Source organism: Syzygium oleosum, unplaced genomic scaffold (assembly GCF_021117445.2).
Source record: "Syzygium oleosum isolate NSW1041296 unplaced genomic scaffold, Sole_v2.1 Sole_v2.13, whole genome shotgun sequence".
Classification (NCBI taxonomy): Eukaryota; Viridiplantae; Streptophyta; class Magnoliopsida; order Myrtales; family Myrtaceae; genus Syzygium; species Syzygium oleosum.
The window spans coordinates 6,511,967-6,535,967 of NW_026607497.1; the positions used below are offsets into that span (position 1 = coordinate 6,511,967).

Below are 24,001 nucleotides of genomic sequence, written 5' to 3' on the forward strand. Positions count from 1 at the left end.
GATAGAGCCATTCAACTCGTTAGAGATCAGGTGTAGCACCTCATGCTTCGTGAGATAGCCAATCTCCCGTGGTATATTCCCGGATAATTGATTAAAGGAGAGGTCAAGGTAGGTGAGATTGGTCAAAAGACCGTCTTGAGGCGAAATACCGCCAAAGAGTTCATTTATGTACATGTCTATATAGGTAAGATACGGCAAAGACGAGAACGGGAACTCGTCAAGTGTACCTCTGATGTTCAAACTGGTGACATTGATTCCCATCACGCTTCTGGCTAGGTTACATGAGATGGACGGATCAAGAGTCAATTTTAGATATTAACCTGGAGCTACGTATCCATATGTGCCGACGACTTCACTCCAGTTTGATGTGTACAGTTTGAGAAGCTTAGCCGTGCCAAAGTCAGAAACATGCGCCTCGCACTCCGAATCAAGCAGAATGTTGTTACTCGAAATATCTCGATGAACAATTGGAGGGATACAATCATCGTGCATATAAGATAGAGCATGAGCCACGCCTTTTACTATGTTCACCCGCTTGTTCCAGTCCAACTTTTTGGCTTCTTCTTCATTGCTCAAGATTGTAGACAAGCATCCCTGTCCAAGTACTCATACACGAAGAATGTGTGTTGTGGATGCGAGCAAAAGCCCATAAGTTTCACAATATTGCGGTGTCGAATTTCCATCAATGCCCTAATCTCATTCAAAAATTCCTTTCGATCTGTTTGCCCGCTATCAGCTGTTTGATGGAGCTTCTTTACAGCTACTATATCACCCGTTCTTAATTTGGCTTTGAAGACACTTCCATAGCCTCCAATTCCAATACAGAAAATCTCATCAAAAGCCCCGGTGGCTTCTATGATGTCTTCATATAAGATCTTTCCATCGTACCTTGATAGAGAAAAGACTTCAGTTGTCTTGGGTGCTAGTTCCGCAGTTGGATGGAACTTCTTTCTACGGGAAATGAAGAATATTCCAAAGAAAATAAACAGAAGAACTGCTCCTAGCAGAGGAAACACAATCAGAAACACTCTGCGTCCCGCGGTAGAGTTTTCCTTATCCCCCACCGCTTGATTACAGGGCTCAAGTCCTTCAACATTTCCACACAATCCACTGTTACCTTCTAACGCTTCTTTTGTTGCATTCTGGAATGCCGTGGTGTTGGGGATTGGACCCTCAAACTTGTTGTAGGAGATGTCAACCTCCGCCAAACCCAGCATACCCCCGAAAGTCTTGTATATAAGGCCAGAAAGATTATTGTGTGAAAGGTCAAGTTTCACTAGGCTTTGCAGCTTGCTGAATTGAGATGGGATCTCACCGCTTAACAAGTTACAACTCAAGTCTAGCTCGAATAAATGAATTAGCATCCCTAAATCCCCTGTAATATCTTGGCTCTACTGGCTGTTGCTCAGATCCAAGAAGACCAAATTTGAAGCAAGCCCTATAGTCTGCGGGATAGACATGCTAAATCTATTCCCGGACAAATCCAATTTTTGAAGAGCAGGTAGCGATACAATCTCGGGACTCATATGGCCAGAAAGTCGGTTCCTGCTTAGATTCAAATTCACCAAAGAGGTCAATTTTCCAAATTCTTTCGGAACCTCGCCAACTAAATCATTGAAAGAAAGATCAATTGCATTCAGTTGAGTCGCGTTTCCAATCTCAGGAGGCAAGCTACCGGTGATGTTATTTCCAGCAATTCTCAGATCACTTAAACGCATGCAACTTCCCCAATTTGTTGAGATTTCTCCATAGAACTTGTTGAAACTTTTGTCGATAAAGTTCAAGTTATGATAGACACCGAAGATCTCAAATATGTTTCCAGTTAACTGGTTTCCCTTGAGGCGTAGTCTGACTAAGCTTGTGCAATTTCTCAAGCTTCTAGGGATAGAACCAGTTAACTGGTTGCCACTCACTGCGAGGGTTTGGAGCAACCCACCTCAGCACAAGTTATCTGGTAAGGAGCTGGTGAACTGGTTGGTATCCAATTGCAGCACCTCCAAGTTCACTAGATCACCTAAGGATCCAGGAATCGAACCAAAAAGCTGGTTCTCGCGGAGGAACAAATATACTAGGTCGGCCAACTTACCCAAAGAAGAAGGAATTGGGCCAGTGAGATGATTTCTACTCAACTCTAAGTCAAGCATAGCACGGAGATTTCCAATCTCATCAGGAATGTGACCCGAAAGCTGGTTACCATAGAGATAAAGAAGGGTAAGCTCCTTCAAATTGCCTAATGTCGGCGGGATTGAACCGGTAAGATTATTATCACAAAGGCTCAATGAGCTAAGAAGGTTCAAATTCCCTAGCTCTAGGGGGATGGAACCGGTAAGCTTATTAGCAAATAGGTTCAGCTCTGTCAATTTGGTTAACTTCCCCAAAGTGGAAGGAATTGGTCCTATCAGGAAGTTGGTGTTCATGTGGAGCACTTCCAAATTTGTCATATTTCCCATTTCAAGAGGAATAGAACCAGAAAAAAAGTTGTTGTAGACATACAATGTAGCTAATTTGCTCAAATCATCCAATGAGGAAGGTATGGATCCATCCAACCGATTGGAATACAGTGCGACCTCATTGAGCAAATGCAACTGCCCGATTTCTTGCGGAATGGAGCCAATTAACTCATTAGAAACCAGGTGCAGGACCTCCAGTTTCGCTAGACAGTTGATCTCTGGCGGTATTTTCCCCGAGAACCCATTGATAGAGAGGTCGAGATAGGTAAGATTGCTCAGGAGACCGATTTTAGGCGAAATGTGGCCAGAAAGATTATTTACACTCAGGTCCATGTACATGAGATGAAACAAAGTTGAGAATGGGAATTCATCAAGCATACCTTCCACATAGGTGCTGGTGAGATCTATCTTGATCACGCTCTCGGCCCTATTGCAGGAGATGCCATACCAAGCACATGGACTCACGGTCGAATTGGGACCGGTGGCATTACGAGGAGAGGGAGTCCAGGAAGCGAGGGAAGAAACCGAATGGTTGTCAAAGCTGGACTTCCACTTGAGGAGGGCTTGGGCTTCTGCAGGTAAAGCATGAGCAGAAAGTGGAATGACAAAGATAGTGAAAAGGGCAAGGGCAGCCACAAGGCTCATAACCCTCTTGAATTTTGATGAAGAATCCATGGACTCTTCTTTCTTTGGTTCTGGTAAGTTGGTTTTTCTTTTCCTGAGGCAATGATCGATGCTTAAAAAGTGTTAAATATGTCTTGAATTTTATGTACTCGGTCCGGTTCATGACCCGACCCGACATATTTTTTATGCGACCCGAAAGTGGAAAAAAATTGAGATTTGGTTCGTGACGCGGAGGGTTGAGCTGATAGGCCCAACCTGAAGTAAGTGAACAAATCTCCATGGCGGACCGTGTAAGCTGGAGCAAGCGAACCAATGTCTCGGGGGGTTCGGGGCATAGCCCCCGAGGAGATTTTTTAGGAGCACTATTTATACTGCGGCTAAGTTTTCTCATTAAAGTAGAGAGAATTTTGTTTTCGGTGAGTTTCGTGAGCCGTGAGGTTTTGTCGTTGTTTCGACTTCTGAAAATTGTACTCTCTTTGATTATATTGGAATCTTGTCTTGCCTCGCCCGTGAACGTAGATCACCTTAGTGATCGAACCACGTAAATTCTTGCGTTCTGTATTTGTTTTTCCGCATTTATTTTCAACAAGTGGTATTAGAGCCTAGTTCGATTCTAGGGTTCTTTGAGATGGCATCTTTGAAGTTTCAGATCTCATCTTTTGACGGACAGAACAACTTCAGATTATGGAGAATAAAGATGAAGGCTTTATTAAGGCGAGAGGGTACGGTTAGGGCGTTGGACGGAAAATATCCAGACGATATGACCTCGGCTGAGATTGAAGAAATGGACGAGAAGGCGCATAGCGCGATCCAGTTGTCTCTAGATGACAAGGTTTTGCGAGAAGTCGCTCATGAGGAAACAGCGGCTGATCTCTGGAAGAAACTGGAAAGTCTCTACATGAAGAAATCTCTAACATCGAGACTTTATTTGAAGCAGCGTCTTTATACCCTAAAGATGCGTGAATGTACGTTTGTTGAGAAACACTTGGATGAGTTTAATAAAATTGTTCTGGATATGAAAAATCTAGATATTAAACTCGAAGATGAAGATCAAGCTTTGATCGTGTTATGTTCACTGCCTGCCTCATACGAGAATTTTGTGAACTCGATGCTTTATGGACATGAATCCATAACTTTGGAGGATGTTAAAGCATCTTTGAATTCTGCGGAACTGAGAACAAAATTGAATGGGAATACCAGTGAAAACAAAGCAGATGGTTTATTTGTGAGAGGCAGGACCAAGAGCAGGGATAAAGCTTCCCGAGGGAAATCTGTTGGTCGTTCAAAATCTAAGCCACCTGGAGATAAGATGAATGTTGAGTGCTACTATTGTCACAAAAAGGGACATTACAAGTCAGATTGTCCTTCGCTCAAGAAAAAGGATAAACAGCATGGTCATAGACAAGATTCGGCGAATGTTGCAAACGAAAATGAGTCTAATGAATCATACAGTGTTCTTACGGCATGCTCTGCTATTAATTTGTCCAATGATGTTTGGATAATAGATTCGGGAGCATCATATCACATGTGCCCAAATAGGGAATGGTTCATCACATACGAGCCATTGAATGGTGGATCAGTCTTGATGGGGAATGATGCTGTATGCAAAGTCGTGGGTATTGGTACTGTTCGGATTAAGTGCCACAACAAAGCAGTGAGAACCTTGACTGAAGTAAGACATATACCAGACTTAAAGAGAAACCTTATCTCGTTGAGTAGTTTGGATTCCATTGGGTGTGTGTACTCAGGTGGAGGTGGAGTTCTCAAAGTTTCAAAAGGCAATCTGGTTGTGATGAAAGGAAGCAAGGTGAATCACTTGTATCATTTACAGGGTAGCACAGTTATGAGTCCTTCAATTGGCACAAGCAATTCCGTTTCTGATAATGATAGAACAAAATTGTGGCATATGCGTTTGGGCCACATGAGTGAGCGTGGCATGACAGTTTTGAGTAAACGTGGATTACTTTGTGGGGAGCAGATAACCTCGCTAGATTTCTGTGAGCATTGTGTTCTTGGCAAGCAATGCGGAGTTAGATTCAGTACGGGGACGCATTCGACAAAGAGCACACTCGACTATATCCATTCCAATTTATGGGGACCAGCACAGGTTCCATCTAAGGGTGGTGCTCTTTACTTTGTGACGTTCATTGACGATTATTCCAGAAAGGTTTGGGTTTACTTTCTGAAAAGAAAAAGTGAAGTGTTTGAAACCTTCAAGAAGTGGAAAGCCCATGTTGAGAATCAAACAGGGAAGAAGATCAAATGTCTTAGGACCGATAATGGTCTTGAGTTATGTGGTGGCGATTTTAATGAATTATGTGCAGATGCAGGTATCGTTCGACACCGTACAGTTAGGCACACTCCACAACAGAATGGAGTGGCAGAACGTATGAACATAACTCTATTGGAGAGAGCAAGATGCATGCTCTCTAATGATGGCATGGAAAAAGATTTTTGGGCTGAAGCTATTAACACGGCTTGTTATCTGGTTAATCGCTCTCCTTCAACAGCAATAGAATGCAAGACTCCTTTTGAGATGTGGTCAAGTAAGCCTTGTGATTATTCTAATCTAAAGGTTTTTGGATGCCCTGCTTATTATCATGTTAAGGATGGTAAGTTAGAACCTAGAGCAAAGAAATGCATTTTTGTTGGGTATGCTGATGGGGTGAAAGGTTATCGTTTATGGTGCCAGGAACCTAACTCACCTAACTCACCTTAGTTCATTATTAGTAGGGATGTTACATTTAATGAAATGCATATGCTTGATCAAAGGAAAGTTGTTGATGAGTCTGCAGGAAAACATGAGAGTGATACGAATGAGGTGGAGGTTCAGGTGGAGCTTCCAGAAAAGACCTCTCAGAATGATTTGAACGAGCAAATTGCTCATGTTGATTCAAGTTCAGATGAGGAAGCTGTAGATGAGGTGGAGCAGCCATACTCTATTGCTACTGGCAGAGAAAGGAGACAGACCCGGCCTCCTTAGAAATATGGGTTCTCTGATCTGGTGGCTTATGCTCTTACGACAGCAAAAGATATGGGTATTCAGGAACCTTCTACCTATACAGAAGTTGTTACTTGCACAGAATCAGAGAAATGGGCTGTTGCTATGGTTGAGGAACTTGAATCACTTCACAAGAACTAGACTTGGGACTTGGTGCAGTTACCTAAGGGAAAAAGAGCCATTGGGTGTAAATGGGTCTTCAAGAAAAAGGAAGGAATTCCAGGTGTTGAAAATGCTAGATGCAAGGCTCGGCTCATAGCTAAAGGCTATAATTAGAAGGAGGGAATTGATTATGATGAAGTCTTCTTCCCTGTGGTAAAACATACTTCAATTCGTGTATTGCTGGCTACAGTTGCTCAATTTAACTTAGAGCTTGAGCAACTTGATGTGAAGACTGCTTTTTTGCATGGCGAGCTTGAGGAAACTATTTATATGGCCCAGCCCGAGAGCTATTATGTAGAAGGTGTTGAGGAAAACTCCTCTTGATTTTGAAGTTGACAAAACCTTCTGTATTATTGTAAATCTGATATTTATTCTGAACTAATTTATTCCAGGTATGTATATTCTGGAAGCTCAGAAGAAAGTTATTCAGACTTTACAAGCTGGCAAATACCTTATTGAAGACCCACATAATCTTAGTTCTGAAGACTCAGAACCAAATATTATTCAGATGCAGACGAAGAAATTATTCAAACGCAGACGCAGAAGTTCTTCAGATGCAGACGCAGAAGTTCTTCATATGCAGACGCAGAATTTCTTCAGACGCAGAATTCAGAACATAACACAATAGCTAGTGATCTGGCATGGATTTCACAGAAGGAAAGTACTGATTGTCTCAATCTGAATCAAATTGATTGACAATCAAACATTACGACAAGAATGCATTACAACGGACAAAGCTCTACTTATGGAAACCAAGATTCTGATTGTATGGGCGACCAGAATCAGCGGGATTCAGAATCTGTCATCCAACGGCTACTCAATCCTCATTATACAAATCTGTCCAAAGTGAAGATTGGAAGATGATCCTCTGAAAGCTGTCCAACGGCTAGTAGAGGAGTATTTAAAAGGATCAACGAGCAGCAGAAGGAAGTACAGAATCAAGAATTAACAAGTCCAAAGTCTGAGCATACTCTAATCATTTCTCTTATCGTTCTGAGCCAAACATTAAGATCTTGAGGGACACTTTGTAAGAGTGATTGTGTGAGATAGAGAGTCTTATCATACACAAGAGTGTTAACACTCAGAAGTTGTAATTCCTCTTGATTACATGGTGAAATCCAGCCGGTAGGCTGTAAGCGTGGGAGAGTGGACGTAGGCTTGCTATAAGCCGAACCACTATAAATTTGTGTGCAGATTCTCTATCCCTTATCTCTTACCTTACATTCTACACATCAAGAGCACCGTCTATATAATCTGTCTTGAATCTGAATTTTATTCAGACTCTTCTGTGATTTATTTTGTTTCCGCATAAATTATTAAAAATTATTTTAGATCACCTATTCACCCCCCTCTAGGTGATCCTTGCTAGCTACATCAATTGGTATCAGAGCAAGGTTGCTCATTTATTGAAGTGTCTTACTTCTGAGCTAACGATCTATATGGCTAGCTATGGTGCTCCAGGGCTCATTGAAGGACAAAGCAACAACAGACCACCATATTTCGATGGCAAGGAATATAGTGTCTGGAAGAATAAGATGAAGGCATTCATAAAGTCAATTGATCACATGCAATGGGATGTCATCATCAGAGGAGTCAATCTAAGATCTTCTGATTCAAAAGAAAAGGCAGATGCACGCATAGCAGCAGATCCTCCATTATCTCAAACTGAGATATCCAAAAGAGAAACCTTAGATTTCAAAGCAATTTATTCTCTCTATTGTGTTTTATCACCTATTGAATATAAAAAAATTGTTGCTTATGAATCAGCTAAGGAAATTTGGGATACTCTCCTTGTTACTTATGAAGGAACAGATCGAGCCAAGGAAACTCAAATCAATCTTTTGCTTGGTCAATATGAATCCTTCAAAATGAAGCCTGGAGAATCAATTGCTGATTTGTATGACAGGTTTACTGATATAGTAAACGGTCTTGCTTATCAAGGACAACCAGTTCCGGATGCAATGAAAGTCAACAAACTTCTGAGAGGACTGACAAATCAGTGGGATAACATCAAAACATCTCTTCGAGAGACACAAAGGATCAAGCTTCTATCAGTGAATGAGTTAATTGGAACTCTTCAATCATATGAGACTGAGAAACGGAATGAGGAGATTGAATCCAGAGGTAATAAGTCAATTGCTTTGAAGACTAACATTGATTCTGATGCAGATTTTGAAAATGAAGATATTGACGATTAAGAACTAGCCCTCTTTATAAAGAAGTATAAGAAAATGAAGATCAAAGGAAGAAACCTCAAAGGTAAGAAGCCTTTTGAGAAGAAGAAGTCTTTCGATGAAACTGAGAGATCAAAAGATGTTATATGCTTTCACTGTAAGAAACGTGGGCATATCAAGCCAAATTGTCCACTTCTGAAAAAGAAGACCAAGTTTGAGAAAGCAAAGAAGGCCTTAAAAGCAGAAACCTGGAGTGATACAGAGTGCGAAGACAGTGATGAAGATATCTCAAATTTCTGTCTAATGGCTAAGTCAGACTCAGACTTAGATTCAGATTTAGATTTTGATCCTAAAGTAGAGATTGAGGTAAAACATTCTGACATGCCTATTGAAGTATCAAATTACATTGATGAATTATGCTTTAAATTTAAGACTGCTCTTAAATGCATCTCTTCTTTGAAAAAGGAAAATTTATCACTGAGGCAACAGGATGTTTCACAAAAAGAAAAAATCGATTTCCTTCAAAAAGAATTTCATCAAGTCAAGGAAAGTCGAGATTTTCTTTCCTAAGAAAATGCTGTTTTGAAAAAGCAAGTTTCAGAAATTACTTCCAAGTTTTCAAAGGGTTCAGAAACCTTGAAGCATATCCTTTTTATCCAAATTCCTTACTACAACAAATCTGGTCTCGGATTTGTGAAGGAAAGTGATAGCTTAATTGATTTTCCAAAGGTCAAGGAGAGATTAAGACAAAGACCTCCTCGACAAGCTTATAAAAATCATTTCAAAAGGAATTTTGTAAAACCTGTTGGCCGAAGTGCACTCAGGTGCTCAAAATGTGGAGATCCACAACATTTTGAGAATGAATGTCCTAAGGTCTGGAGACTTGTTCGAAGAGATTTTGTTAAGACAGCCTATACTAATGCTCAAGAACCCAAATAAATTTGGGTACTAAAGAAAACTTGAGATGTTGTGATTTTTGCAGGTTACCACAAAGAGAAAAAGGAAGTGGTACCTAGGCAGTGGATGCTCTAGACATATGACAGGAGATCCAAGCATATTCGTTGATCTACACAGTCTGAATGGTGGAAAAGTTTCCTTTGGAGGAAATACCAAAGGAAAAATCGTTGGCAAAGTAACAGTTGAAATTGGAGGACTTACAATTAATGATGTCTCTTTGGTGAAAGGACTCAACTACAACTTGATAAGCATAAGCCAACTATGTGATACAGGTTTCAGAATCAACTTTCAAGAAGATACATGCTCAGGGACAAGCAAAGATTCTTCTCAAATATTTACAGGAAGAAGACATAGCAATATCTATCTTCTAGATGTCAATCCAAACTCCACTCATTACTTGATCTCAATCAAAGAGGATGAAGATCTATGGCATAGAAGATTGGGGCATATCAGTATGAAACAAATCTCAAAGATCTCAAACAAGAAACTGGTTCGAGGTCTACCAGATTTGAAATACAAGAAAACAGAGTTATGCAATGCCTGCACTCTAGGAAAACAAGTAAGAAGTTCTTTCAAGTCTATACATCATGTTTCCACTAATCGTGCTTTGCAGCTTATTCATATGGATCTATTTGGACCAACCAGAACACAAAGTATTGGTAGTAAGAAATATTGTTTAGTTATTGTTGATGACTTTACAAGATTTACTTGGGTGTTCTTCCTTGCTCATAAAAATGAAGCATTTTCATATTTTTCAAAATTTGCAAAAAGAGTTCAGAATGAAAAGGGATTCCATTTCCTGCATTAAAACTGATCATGGGGGAGAATTTGAAAATCAAAGTTTTTCAGATTTTTGCGAGGAAAATGGCTTTCAACACAATTTTTCTACTCCTTATACACCAGAACAAAATGGTGTTGTGGAGAGGAAAAATCGTTCTTTGCAAGAAATGACAAGAACTCTGTTGATTGAAAGCAAAATTCCTTTTTATTTCTGGGCAGATGCAGTTTTTACAGCATGTTATATCATTAACAGAGCTTTTCTCAGACTCATTCTTGAGAAAACCTCCTATGAGCTTTACAAAGGTAGAAAGCCCAACATTTCATATTTTCGTGTGTTTGGTTGTAAATGCTTTATTCTGAAAAATCCAAATGACCGCACTGGTAAGTTTGATGAGAAAGCAAATGAAGGATTTTTCCTTGGATATTCTACTACAAGTAAAGCATACAGAGTCTTCAACAAGAACTCTCAGACTGTTGAAGAATCAATGAATGTAAGGTTTGAAGAAAACATTCAGACTCACAGAGATGAATCTGAACCATCTCCCAACATTCAAGAATTATCAGAAGATCATCAACAATCAGTATCAGAAGGAAAAGAAGGTAAAGAAGATATAATACAGACTCAACCAGAAAGTTTAGAGTCTGCAGATTTTCAGAAGGAAAGATTTGACAAAAACTGGAGACATAAATCCAGTCATCCGAAGAACCTCATCATTGGAGAAATAGAAGATGGCATCAAGACAAGATCCAAACACAAAGAGAACATCAACAACTTGGCATTGATATCAGAAATAGAACCAAAAGAAGTTGGTGAAGCATTATCAGATGAAAGCTGGATCGATGCTATGCAGGAGGAACTTCAGCAGTTCAGAATCAATAAAGTATGGGAGCTTGTGCCAAGACCCAAAAATCATCCAGTAATTGAAACAAAATGGGTATTCAGAAACAAACTGGATGATAAAGGGAAAGTTACAAGAAACAAAGCAAGACTAGTTGCAAAAGGCTATTCTCAAGAAGAAGGCATAGATTATGATGAAACATATGCACCAGTTACAAGGTTAGAAGCCATTCGGCTACTATTAGGCTCCGTTCGTTTGGCGGAAAATATTCTTCTTTTGGAAAATATTTTCCCGAAAGTCATTTTCCTGGAAAATGTTTTCCCGGAACATAATTTTCCGGTGTTCGGCGATCAATATGAAAAAGTTTTCGAAAATATTTTTCGCCGGCGACGCGGCGAGCGGCGGCGACCGGCGGAGGCGGCGGCCGGCGGACCGACGGCGGTGGTGGCCGGCGGCCGGCGACCGCAGAGGCGGCGGCCAACGGTCGGCCACCGACGGCAGCGGCGGCGCGGCGGCGGCGGCGCCGAGCGGCGCGGCGCGGCCGGGGGTGGGGACCGCGGCGGCCGGAGGCGGCGGTGGCCGGCGACCTTAGTGAAAAAGAAGAAGAAGAAGCTCCGGAAAATGATTTCCGCTTTTGAAGAAGCGGAAATCATTTTCCATAGACTTAGGCTATTTTGTGAGGGGGGAAGGAAAATATTTTCCCAGGGAAAACGTTTTCCGCCCCCCAAACACCGGAAAACTCGGAAAATATTTTCCGGGAGAATATTTTCCGCCAAACGAACGGAGCCTTAGCTTATGCTTGTTTCCATAACTTTAAATTGTTTCATATGAACGTGAAAAGTGCCTTTCTGAATGGATATATCAAAGAAGAAGTATATGTGGAACAACCACCCGGTTTCAAAGAACCAAGAAAGACTGATTATGTCTACAGACTCAAGAAGGCTCTTTACGGTCTGAAACAAGCACCCAGAGCTTGGTACGAAAGGTTAAGTAACTTCCTTCTGCAAAATGGCTTCACCAAAGGTAAGGTTGATACAACTTTATTTGTTAGGAGAAAGGGTAAGGATTTCCTACTTGTTCAAATTTATGTTGATGATATAATCTTTGGATCCTCTAACGAATTGCTTTGCAAGGAATTCTCAAAGAATATGCAGAACGAGTTCGAGATGAGTATGATGGGAGAATTATCATTCTTTCTTGGCCTTCAAGTGAAACAAACCAAAGATGGTACATTCATTTGCCAAGAGAAGTATGCAAAGGAGATTATCAAGAAGTTTGGATTACAGAATTGCAAGAAGACAGACATTCCCATGTCTCATTCATCCAAACTGGACAAAGATGAAAATGGTAAAAAGGTTGATCAGAAGGTATATAGAAGCATGATAGGTTCATTATTGTATCTAACTGCATCTAGACCTGATATTCTTTTTAGTATCTGTATGTGTGCGAGATTTCAATCAGACCCAAGGGAATCTAATTTTTTTGCAGTAAAGAGAATAATCAAATACATTGGAACATATCCAATGTTAGGTCTTTGGTATTCCAAAGATTCAGATTTTACTCTTATTGGATATTCTGATGCTGATTTAGCTAGATGTAAAGTGGACAGGAAAAGTATTTCAGGTACATGCCAACTGCTTGGGAATATGCTGGTATCCTGGTACTCAAAGAAGCAAAATACAGTTGCACTTTCTACAGCAGAAGCAGAATATGTAGCATTGGGAAGTTGCTGTGCACAGATTCTGTGGATGAAGCAGCAATTACAAGACTTTGCTATTGAAGAATCAAGTGTTGCAATCAAATGTGACAACACAAGTGCAATCAATTTGACAAAGAACCCCATTCTTCATTCTCGAGCTAAGCACATTGAAATCAAGCATCACTTTATTCGAGATCATGTTCAAAATGGTGATGTGATTATTCAATTCATTGATTCTAAGAATCAATTAGCTGATATATTTACAAAACCTCTTGATAAATCTTCATTTGAATTCATAAGAGACAAACTGTGCATCACTTATCCATTTTCTTGAAGTGTTTGATAGACATGTATTTTTTAGACTCAAGTATTCTCAGTCTGAACATTTTTCAGACTCACAAAGAAAGGTACGTTCCTTATTCAAATTTTGGCGGGTATATTTTTGGAATTTTTTGGCAGGATATTTTTATAATCGTTACTTTTGGAAGCAAATCAGGTATGTATTCTAATTTATCTGATAAATTGTGCTTAATATATTGTTATGATATCATCATGTTTGGTTAAGCTTCAAAGAGTATATTTTCATCCTACTTGTTTGGGATATCTTTTTATCTTTTCCTTCCAAAACTTATCCACCTCCTTTTTAAACCCGTCCTTCTCTTTTCAAAATCCTATCAGTACGATCTTTTACTCTCAAAACCCTTCCGATATTCAGAGACTCTCCTCTTCTTCTTCCAAAGATCGAAACTTTCGTCTCCAAAAGTGATCATAATGCCGTTCAAGATGGTGGCCCGTAGAAGATCTTCACGTATTCTCGACCAAGACTCCAAGTCTACAGCACCGGCAGAATATATGGAGATTTCAGATACAAAGTCGGACCATCCTGAAGACCCTTCTGAAGCGACACCACCTCTGCGATCGTCTCCACCAAAATCGTCCGATAAAACTGATTTTCGGTACAGAAGCATTAAACGTGTGTGGGAAATTTATCAAAAGTTGAAAAGGAATAATGCCTCTGAGTCGATCCTTCTTGCTTGTCTGAAAGACAACGATTTTCGCTCTGAAACACACCTTGTGCAAACCTATTATGAATACTGCACTAAATCTGAACAAGTTCCAACCAGCTCTACTCCACAAGAGACTTCCTCCAGAAAGGGCAAGGAAAAAGTTGGAGAAGCTTCAACTCCTTCTGAAAAGAAATCGGTTCATGTAAGCCCTAAGTCCACTAGTGCCTCAAAATTTGTTGTTCCTGATGATGATGCACGATTTTTTGAGACATTTGAGATAAAGGTGGGAATAGCATCTGGTTTGCCTGGAACAGGAGGTTTGTTTAGAAGCACTGCGCATCATATGTGCTACAAGTTGTTACTTGCTAGAGGGGTAATGAATAATAGGACTGTGGATTTCGAATACTTGGAGAAGGCTGGCATTTCTGTACAGCTCCTGTTTGAGAAGTTAGGGATTTATGAATTTTGCCTTCAATCTGCCAATACTTATGCTGAATTAACTGCCTACTTCTATTCCAATCTTTCAATTCTGTCACCAAATTGGATTCAGTTCACTATTGGTAACAAGAAGGTTGACTTAAAGGCGCATGAGTTGGCAAGGATAATTGGAGCCACACACTCCACTTTTACTCCGTTGGCAGTGAATCTTGAAGAAGCTTTATAGGTGGCTTCTGAAAATCCAAACTTTGCTCAAAGGATCCAAGCGCCATCTCTCCTATTCAGACTTGTCGAGACGATCTGTGATCTTGCATAAGATCATAATAAACTGTTTGAAGCCAAAAGATGCCTCAAAAACTGACCTATCAAAATCAGAGATAAAGCTCATTTGGGCTATCTTGAAAGGTCAATCCTTCTCTCTCCCCCACATCATCATATTCCATATATACAGAGCATTACAGAAGGATAAGGTTCATCTGCCATATGGTGCTTTAATCACTCGTATCTTCATGTTTCTCAATATATCTATTCCTGATGAGTTGCGTGAAACCATGCTACCTCTTATGTTTGTTGGAGAAAGAATGCTCTCCAAAATGAAGAAATTTGAAGATGTAAGGGACAGAGTAAAAGGAAAAGAGGCTCAAAAGTCGGAGGCAAAATCTGTTGGCAAGAAAGTTGAGAAAGAAAAGGAGCAAAGAAAAAGAACCAGTTCAGTTAGCAAGCAAACTGATTCTCCTACCCCAATCAAAGTGTACAGAAAGAAAAGAAAAACTCTTCTGCATGATGAAAATGATGAATCAGAAGCAGAACACTTTGAATCAGGTCACACTGAAGAACCAGAACATGTTCCCGAACCAGTTCCCAAAGTTTCAGAACAAATTCATGAAGAACATGTCTCTGAAGATCAAGCACCTGTTCAGGGGGAGATTCCACCAGAATCAGCCACAGGGTACAATCAGTCTAAGGAAGCTAATGTCCAAGATCAGCCATCAAAAAATCAGAACATCCTTTTTATTCTGCTCGAGATTAAAGACAAGCAAGCTGCTCTAGAACAAAATATGTAGAATCCACAGAGAATTGTTGAGGAAAACAACAAGGCTCAACAACTTCAGGCAGCAGCAGATAAAGCAGCATTAGAGGAAGCCATTACTATGTGCTCATCCAACATGGATAAGGCCATAGGTCAATGCAGTTTGAAGATTGAGGAGGCTGTCTCAATATTGGAAAATTTTCAACTGATTCGTACTCCTAAAAAATAGCCTGTTTTTCAACATTTCTCTCCAAATTTTTTTCAATTGGTCTGTAATATATCTCACACTTATTGTTAGACTGGTTGATTACTTAATCTCAGTGCATTATTCTCTCTATTATTATTTTTTACTGATGACAAAAAGGGGGAGAAATTATATTGCAGATTTACAGGTTATATTCAAAGGAAGAAAGACACAGGTATCAACAGAGTTTGCTCTTTCAATCTGTGCTTCATGAGCTTAATATGTTTATTTATTTTCAAAATAATTCAATCTGCAAGAAAGTTTTGTCACCATCAAAAAGGGGGAGATTGTTGAGGAAAACTCCTATTGATTTTGAAGTTGACAAAACCTTCTGTATTATTGTAAATCTGATACTTATTCTGAACTAATTTATTCCAGGTATGTATATTCTAGAAGCTCAGAAGAAAGTTATTCAGACTTTACAAGCTGGCAAATACCTTATTGAAGACCCACATAATCTTAGTTCTGAAGACTCAGAACCAGATATTATTCAGATGCAGACGAAGAAATTATTCAAACGCAGACGCAGAAGTTCTTCAGATGCAGACGCAGAATTTCTTCAGACGCAGAATTCAGAACGTAATACAACAGCTAGTGATCTGGCATGGATTTCACAGAAGGAAAGTACTGATTGTCTCAATCTGAATCAAATTGATTGACAATCAAACATTACGACAAGAATGCATTACAACGGACAAAGCTCTACTTATGGAAACCAAGATTCTGATTATATGGGCGACCAGAATCAGTGGGATTCAGAATCTGTCATCCAACGGTTACTCAATCCTCATTATACAAATCTGTCCAAAGTGAAGATTGGAAGATGGTCCTCTGAAAACTGTCCAACGGCTAGTAGAGGAGTATTTAAGAGGATCAACGAGCAGCAGAAAGAAGTACAGAATCAAGAATCAACAAGTCCAAAGTCTGAGCATACTCCAATCATTTCTCTTGTCGTTCTGAGCCAAACATTAAGATCTTGAGGGACACTTTGTAAGAGTGATTGTGTGAGATAGAGAGTCCTATCATACACAAGAGTGTTAACACTCAGAAGTTGTAATTCCTCTTGATTACATAGTGAAATTCAGCCGGTAGGCTGGAAGCGTGGGAGAGTGGACGTAGGCTTGCTATAAGCCGAACCACTATAAATTTGTGTGCAGATTCTCTATCCCTTATCTCTTACCTTACATTCTGCACATCAAGAGCACCGTCTATATAATCTGTCTTGAATCTGAATTTTATTCAGACTCTTCTGTGATTTATTTTATTTCCGCATAAATTATTAAAAATTATTTTAGATCACCTATTCACCCCCCTCTAGGTGATCTTTGCTAGCTACATCAGAAAGCAAGGAAGATAATGTTTGTAGATTCAAGAAATCCTTGTATGGTCTGAAGCAATCATCAAGACAGTGGTATAAGAGATTGGACAGCTTTATGATAGGGAGTGATTATCATAGGAGCAACTATGATAATTGTGTCTACTTCAGGAAGGGTTCAGATGGATCCTTTGTCTATCTTCTCTTATATGTGGATGACATGCTCATTGCTGCAAACAACATGTCAGATGTGTTGATCTTGAAGAAACGGTTCAGTGAGAAGTTCGAAATGAAAGATCTGGGTCCTGCCAAGAAGATCTTAGGAATGGAGATTCAGAGGGACAGGAAAGGAGGGAAGTTATATCTCTCACAGAAGAGTTATATTGAGAAGGTACTTGAGGGGTTTGGTATGCAAAACGCTAAGCCCGTGAGTACACCGTTGGCATCCCATTTTAGACTCTCAGCTCTACATTCACCTCAATCAGAGGTCGAGGAGGCTGCGATGTCTCGTGTCCCATACTCCAGTGCAGTTGGTAGCATTATGTATGCTATGGTATGCACTCGTCCAGACATTGCGCAGGCAGTTAGTGTGGTTAGTAGAATGGATACTTAGGTATCTTAGAGGCTCCGCAGAATTGGGCCTAGTGTTTGATAAAAACAATTCCAACGGTACCTCAGCTGTGGGATTTGTGGATTCCGATTTTGCAGGTGATCTCGATAAGAGGAGTTCTTTGACTGGCTATATTTTCACACTATCTAGTTTGGCTATTAGTTAGAGGTCAACCGTACAGTCAACAGTTGCTTTGTCTACTACAGAGGCAGAGTATATGACAGCAGCAGAAGCAGTGAAAGAAGGTATTTGGTTAAGGAATCTTGTTCAGGAACTTGGGCTCCAGCGGGAAGACAATTCGGTTGTCTTTTGTGACAATTAGAGCGAATTTTTTGGGAGCACTATTTATACTACAGCTCGGTTTTCTCATTAAAGTAGAGAGAATTTTGTTTTCGGTGAGTTTCGTGAGCCGTGAGGTTTTGTCATTGTTTCGACTTCTAAAAACCGTACTCTCTTTGATTATAGTGAAATCTTGTCTTGCCTCGCCCGTGGATGTAGATCACCTTGGTGATCGAACCACGTAAATTCTTGCGTTCTGTATTTGTTTTTCCGCTTTTGTTTTCAACAAAAAAGTTGTGAAAACTCACCTTCCTAGCATTTTCCATGATAATGGGAATGCAATGACGACAACTAACTAGTGAAGACTAAGAAAAGTCGGGTTAATATGGCTTTTGTAGCTAGTGATCAGAGAGCTGACTGGACGAATCTTTGGTTCCCCGAAGACTCTGGAATTTTCCTTTGTAGTCTTCGTTGGTGACTTTTCTGACTCGAAATGGTCCCAATTTCCGAATTGAGTCCCCGCCACCACCCCACAACCCCCCCATTATGTGAAATCCAGAGCATTTGACAGAGACGTCTGTGAGGAAAGTGATGTAAAAGTCAAGGTCGCCCCCCCATTATGTGAAATCCAGAGCATTTGACAGAGACGTCTGTGAGGAAAGTGATGTAAAAGTCAAGGTCTTTCGTGTTGTGAGTGAACACTCTAACTTTCCACACGATCAAGTCCTAATCTGTGCCGCGATTTTGCAAGTCAATGCTCGCAAAAGGGCATTCTTCTCACTCGGCATTCATGAAAGCCAAATCTTGACGCGGTCGACTCCGTTCTTGCAGAAACGACAGTCGATGATCATGTTCGAGCAAAGGGAGAGGTGTCGAAATGGATTAACGACCTGCTCTTTGATTGGCGGAGTTGGGTTGGCTAAAATCTAAAAGAACGAGCTGGGGCCGCTTGTTTGAGCCATTTTGACAGAGCATAACATGACTGTGGAGGTCTGCTCTTTAATTCTGTTCTAACTTACCATTTAAAAAGAGTGCACCGTGATTATATGTGGGAATTTTGAAGTGCTCTTGATGGTTCCAATAGAGATTGTTCCGCACGCTATTCCGGGATAACGATATTGTTGTTGGATTACGAAGTGTAAACTTTGATTATGTCAAAGTTTAATGACCAGCATTGAAATCTACACATTAATAAGAACTTATTTTCCTTAAGTCTTAAACTTATTACCAAAGTGCAATTGAGTCTTAAAACTTGCAAAAAGTGTTATCAAGTCTTAAAACTTGTCAAATTGATTCAATCGAGTCATAAAGTTAACACCGTCAAACTTACTAACGGAAAATACTGATGTGGCATTGACGTGGCTTATTTTAATATTTTCTCTCTCCTATGTAGCGATAATGTCGCTAAAGTGCGAAACATAAGACTAAAACGACGTCATTTTTCCCTAAATTTGATTTTTAATACTAATTTTATTTAAATTAAATTATAAAAATAAGCTTATAAAAAAAAAGGAGGAGGACAAGCGAGGAGGGCTACAAGCCCTCGCCGCCGCCGCCTCACCATCGTTGGGAGTGGCCAGTGACCCTCGTCAAACGAGGGCCTACGGGCCCTCACTTATCGTCAGCGAGGGTCACCGATCCCAACTGTCCCCCACCCTCTCTGGCCCCTCCCAACAATGGTGGGGTGGCTGCAGGGTGGACTAGATTGAACCAATTTGATAATTTTTAGGGCTTGATTGTACTTTTTGCAGGTTTTAGGACTCAATTACACTTTCGTGACAAGTTTTAGGACTTCTAGTAAATATATCTCTTTCCTTTATTTATAAGCTTTGCATTTGTTTAACTTTAATTTATTGCATTTATCATTTTTGGTGATAAATTAAATAGTAGGTAGCATTGCATTGCTTTGATTGAAGAATCTAACAACCGCAAAAAAGAGCAATCGATGTCAATTTTTTGTCCTTTCAATATGTTATTTTCCATATTTAAAGGGGAAAATTGCTAAGAATTGGAGGCTAAATTGAGTTGGGTATGACTTGGGTTCATGTGAGATTGGGTATCGGTTGCCAAAATTATATTATAAAAATATGGATTAATTTGAGTCGGATCCAATTTCAACCCACCCAAACTTGACCTAACTCTTAAGTGGGAAAATTACCAGATAAATCTGAGAGCTTGTTGATCCTAAATGGATAGAGAGAACCATAATCAATCATTATATTACAAACTTTAGCACAAAACCAATAATTATATCACAATAAGTGTCGTATGGTGTGGCCCAAATTTTCTTAAGATCTATTATTGATTTCGATTCATTTTTTTTATCGCTTCTCTCCTACCTAAATGACCATAATTTCCAAAGGTACCTCAGATCCAAACAGAACACAAATGTATATGGGCTCGAGCTGCTAATGAGCTAATCCCGTTCACCTATTCTTAAAAGGCTAGTAATTACTTCATTGGAATAAAACTAAGGCTTTGCAAGGTATCTCTAACTTGGAAGAAAGATAAGCTTTCAATATGGTCAAATACAACCTATCATTCTATCACAACTTAGACCATTCGAGACGATAGTAAATTGAAATCATATGTTATATTTGGACACTCGCATTTATTGCTCCGAGAGCACAACATATGATGCTAAGGCCCCAACCGACGCCAGGATGCTTTCCTCATCCAATTCCTGCCGTACAACAATTTGGGGCACCAGAACCTCAAGCGGATGCATTCAATCAGGCCTTCATGGGGATCTTTTGGTCCCATCCTTTAACTCCATATCGCCCTGAATCTTCAGAAAACCACCATAATGTCAAGCTACGTACTAGCTATTATATTTCTAGGTTAATCCTTCACTTTCATATACGAGGAGACCCTCGTAAAGAATCGAGAGAAAGGGGAGTAGCGCACGGTTGTAGAGTCTGAACAATTCATAAGACCATTAGTGCTATATCTTTTTACAAAATCACTAGTTCCGTGACTTTTCATCACCGTCGCATGTTAGAATCCGGCAACTAAGGGTGCGCATGAATACCATTCTGTGCCCGGGAACTATTTCTGAACAGAAATGATTTTTTTTTATTCTGTGCCCGGAAACAATTTCTGAGTTTTTGAAGGCGTTTGATAAACTGTCCAAAATTTCTATTCCTAGAGTAGAAAAGAACAGAAATGCGTTTGGTAACTACACAAAATTTCTGTTCCCAAATAATATTTTAATAATATTTTGAATTGTTTATTTTTTTTTTCTTTCTACCCATTTTCTTCTTTGGCCATGGTCTGTCGCCGGCGACCGGCGGCCGACGACAGGCCATAGCCCAGGGCCGGCGAGGGCGTCACGGCCCTCGCCGGCCACCGGCGGAGGCGAGGGTTGCCCTCGCCGGAGAGGGCGAGGGCTGGACCCTCGCCGCCTGGGCGAGGCGGCCTCGCCCAGAGACGGCGAGTCTCGGCCTCACCCAGATCCGGCGAGGCCAAGCCTCGCCGTCGCGACCCACGGCGAGGTCGGCCGCCGTGGGTCGCAACAGGAGGCTCGGCCTCGCTCAGATCTGGCGAGGCCGAGCCTCGCCGTCGCGACCCACGGCGAGGATGGATTCGCCGTGGGTCGCGACGGCGAGGCTCGGCCTCGCCAGATCCGGGCGAGGCCGAGCCTCGTCTCTCGGGCGAGGCCGACCTCGCCGTCGCGACCGACGGCGAGGCTCGGCCTCGCCTAGGCGGCGAGGAGACCCTCGCCTCCGCCGGCGGCCGGCGAGGGCCGTGACGTCCTCACCGACCCTGGGCTGTGGCCGGTCGCCGGCGGCCGCCCCAGCCTAGGGAAGAACAACACAAAAATAAGAAAAGAAAAAAAGAAAAAGAAGAAAAAAATTGATTCTCAAAATTGTACCGAGAAATAAGAAGCAACTTTTTTTTACTTCTTGTTTCTCTTCCAAAACTGTTTCTCGGCAAAATTTTTTGCAAAAATGTTCCCGGGAATAAAAAGTTTACCAAACGCATTTCTGTTCCCAAATTATTTCTGGGAACAGAAATTTTCACTGTTTGGCACGTTGCCAAACGGGCCCTAAGGCATCAGCTGCATGTAAGGCCAACGGATCCAACCCATTTTCAAGCAGCTTCGTCAAGACCCAAAAAAATAGTGCACGGTCGCATTTTCAAGCAACTTTTCATCAACGTCGCATGTTAGAATCCCGCAACTAATGCATCAGCTGAATGTAAGGTCAACGGATCGAACCCATCTTTCAAGCAGCATGGTCATTACCCAAAAAATTAGCACACGGTCGTGGGTTCATTGTTTTTGTGTTTTATGTTCCAATGCCTGCAAATGATGGTTACTAGTGAGAGCTTCATTGGAGTTGATGTCACACTTACCGATCGTTCGTAAAACATTCGAGTTTATCTCCACATGGTGGTCTTACTTCATATCCTCAGTTTTCGTCTGCTTCAGTAAGTCGTAGTAAAGGGGGTAACGTCTGATGAATGGCGATGGTCGAAGGTAATAGCCGATGGCATGGGTCTTGTGGTGAATATAGGAGATTGATTGTTAAGTATATATGTTCAATATTTTTGTGTTCTGGTGTGATAAGCTCTGGTTGTTGATGTGCTTGTATCGCTAATAAATCTTTGTCAACAATGGAAATATTTTCTATTAACTAATTATTCCAAGTGATTATTTTTTAAGAAAATATTTTCTAAATTATTTATTTTTCACAAAATAAACGAAACATTAATGAACATTGAGTTTAATTAGTTAATGGATTTGGGCTTAGCCTGGTTTGATGAATATGAGTCTAGTCTGCTGGTTCTAGACTTAGCTCCGCTCGGGTGTCATTTGGCTTGCTCATAATTAAGTCCTAAATGTGTCCATGGTTTCCAATCACTTTTAGCATGTTTAGGTTTCGTTTCTATAATTAAATTGTGGATTGCGTTCAATGAATACTTGCTGGTCATTCATCATGGAATGTGATTTGAATTAATCTCTAGGTCATTTGATGATCATTCTGATTGCTATCGATGGCATTTTACTATGTGGTTAGTTTTCTGTTTTAGTATGCGTAGGCGCTCTTTTCGTGTGAAGCTCGGGGTTGCTGCTTCTGCCTTTGTACTGAACGTTGCGGGTCACTTCTGTTTTTTTGGGCGTGAATCTGAATTGAGTCGAGCCCCGTTCAGGTGTTGCTTTGGTTGCTCATGTTGAAATATTAGCATGTCAATTTCCAGGCAATGTTGGCATGTTTTTATGCCGATTGTTTAGATGAGTTGTGGGTGGTGCACTTTGAATGTTGCTGATTGGAGACGTCTGGGCTTGCTTTGCGAAAGTTTTGGTCTCATTTGAGTGTATAATTTAGATGTCTACGAAGGCACGTGAGCATGTAATTCATCCCTAGTCGATTTGTCATGGTTGAACATCATTTGCATGAGCGGAATGGGCTTATTTGCATACTGAACGTCGCCGTGTGCTGTGGATTGGGCGTGATTTTGAATTGTATTGATGTGATTGGTGGCTTAATTTCCCAGTTCATGTAGCCACATATGCATATTATTGATGTCATAGCATTCTAATTTAGATGAGGTTATGTTAGTCTCTTAGAAATTGGATTCAATTTGAACAAAGATCATGGAAGTTGCTGTCCTGGGGCCCAATAACAAGGCCATGTATATTATTTGTATGACACTTCATTGAATTTACTTCCATATGCTTTATTCTTATGGAATTGGTTGTGATTGTTTACTTTCTTCTGATTTCGCACTCACGCATGGACATCTTTTAGTGGCAAGGTCAAAAAATGGATATCAATCGTTTGAATCACTTAGACAACTATTCAATCAAGTAAGGGTACTGAAAGGCATTAGTTAGAGAATTAGTATAATCAAGTCCCTAATTTCATATCTATGGTTGCATAAAAGTAAAGTATCTGCGTTTGGTAGTCGAGATAAAATTCGAGATAGGATAAATTTTATCATATCCCGTGTTTGTGCCTATTCAAGATAGGATAAAGTCGGATATAGGAGGGATATAGTCCGGATAAAATTATCCCATAGGGGAGGTGGGATAAGGGTGGATAGGATTTATAATATCCATAATATAAAAGTTATTTTTCTCAAATAACAAACTTGTTATATTAATAAAATGTAAATAATATTTGAATTTTAATATAAAAAATTCAAAATAACAAAAAAAACAATAAATTCGCTTTTCTTTATTCTTATTTTTATTTACATATTCAAATTTCTTTCTATCTTATGATATAAATTTCATATATATATATATATATATATATATATATATATACACACACACACACACACACACACACATTTAGTATTTATATTTATTACATATTTTAGGCATATTTGTATAGTTTATTATTAAATAAAATTTTATTAGAGAATGATGGAAGGGGAAGAAA

The 24,001-nt window shown here is 40.2% G+C and overlaps 1 pseudogene; it reads right to left on the reverse strand.

Annotated features, from left to right (window-relative positions):
• Positions 1-517: 517 nt before the first annotated feature.
• On the reverse strand, positions 518-3,189 carry LOC115665203 (MDIS1-interacting receptor like kinase 2-like; annotated as a pseudogene).
• Between the last annotated feature and the right edge of the window lie 20,812 nt (positions 3,190-24,001).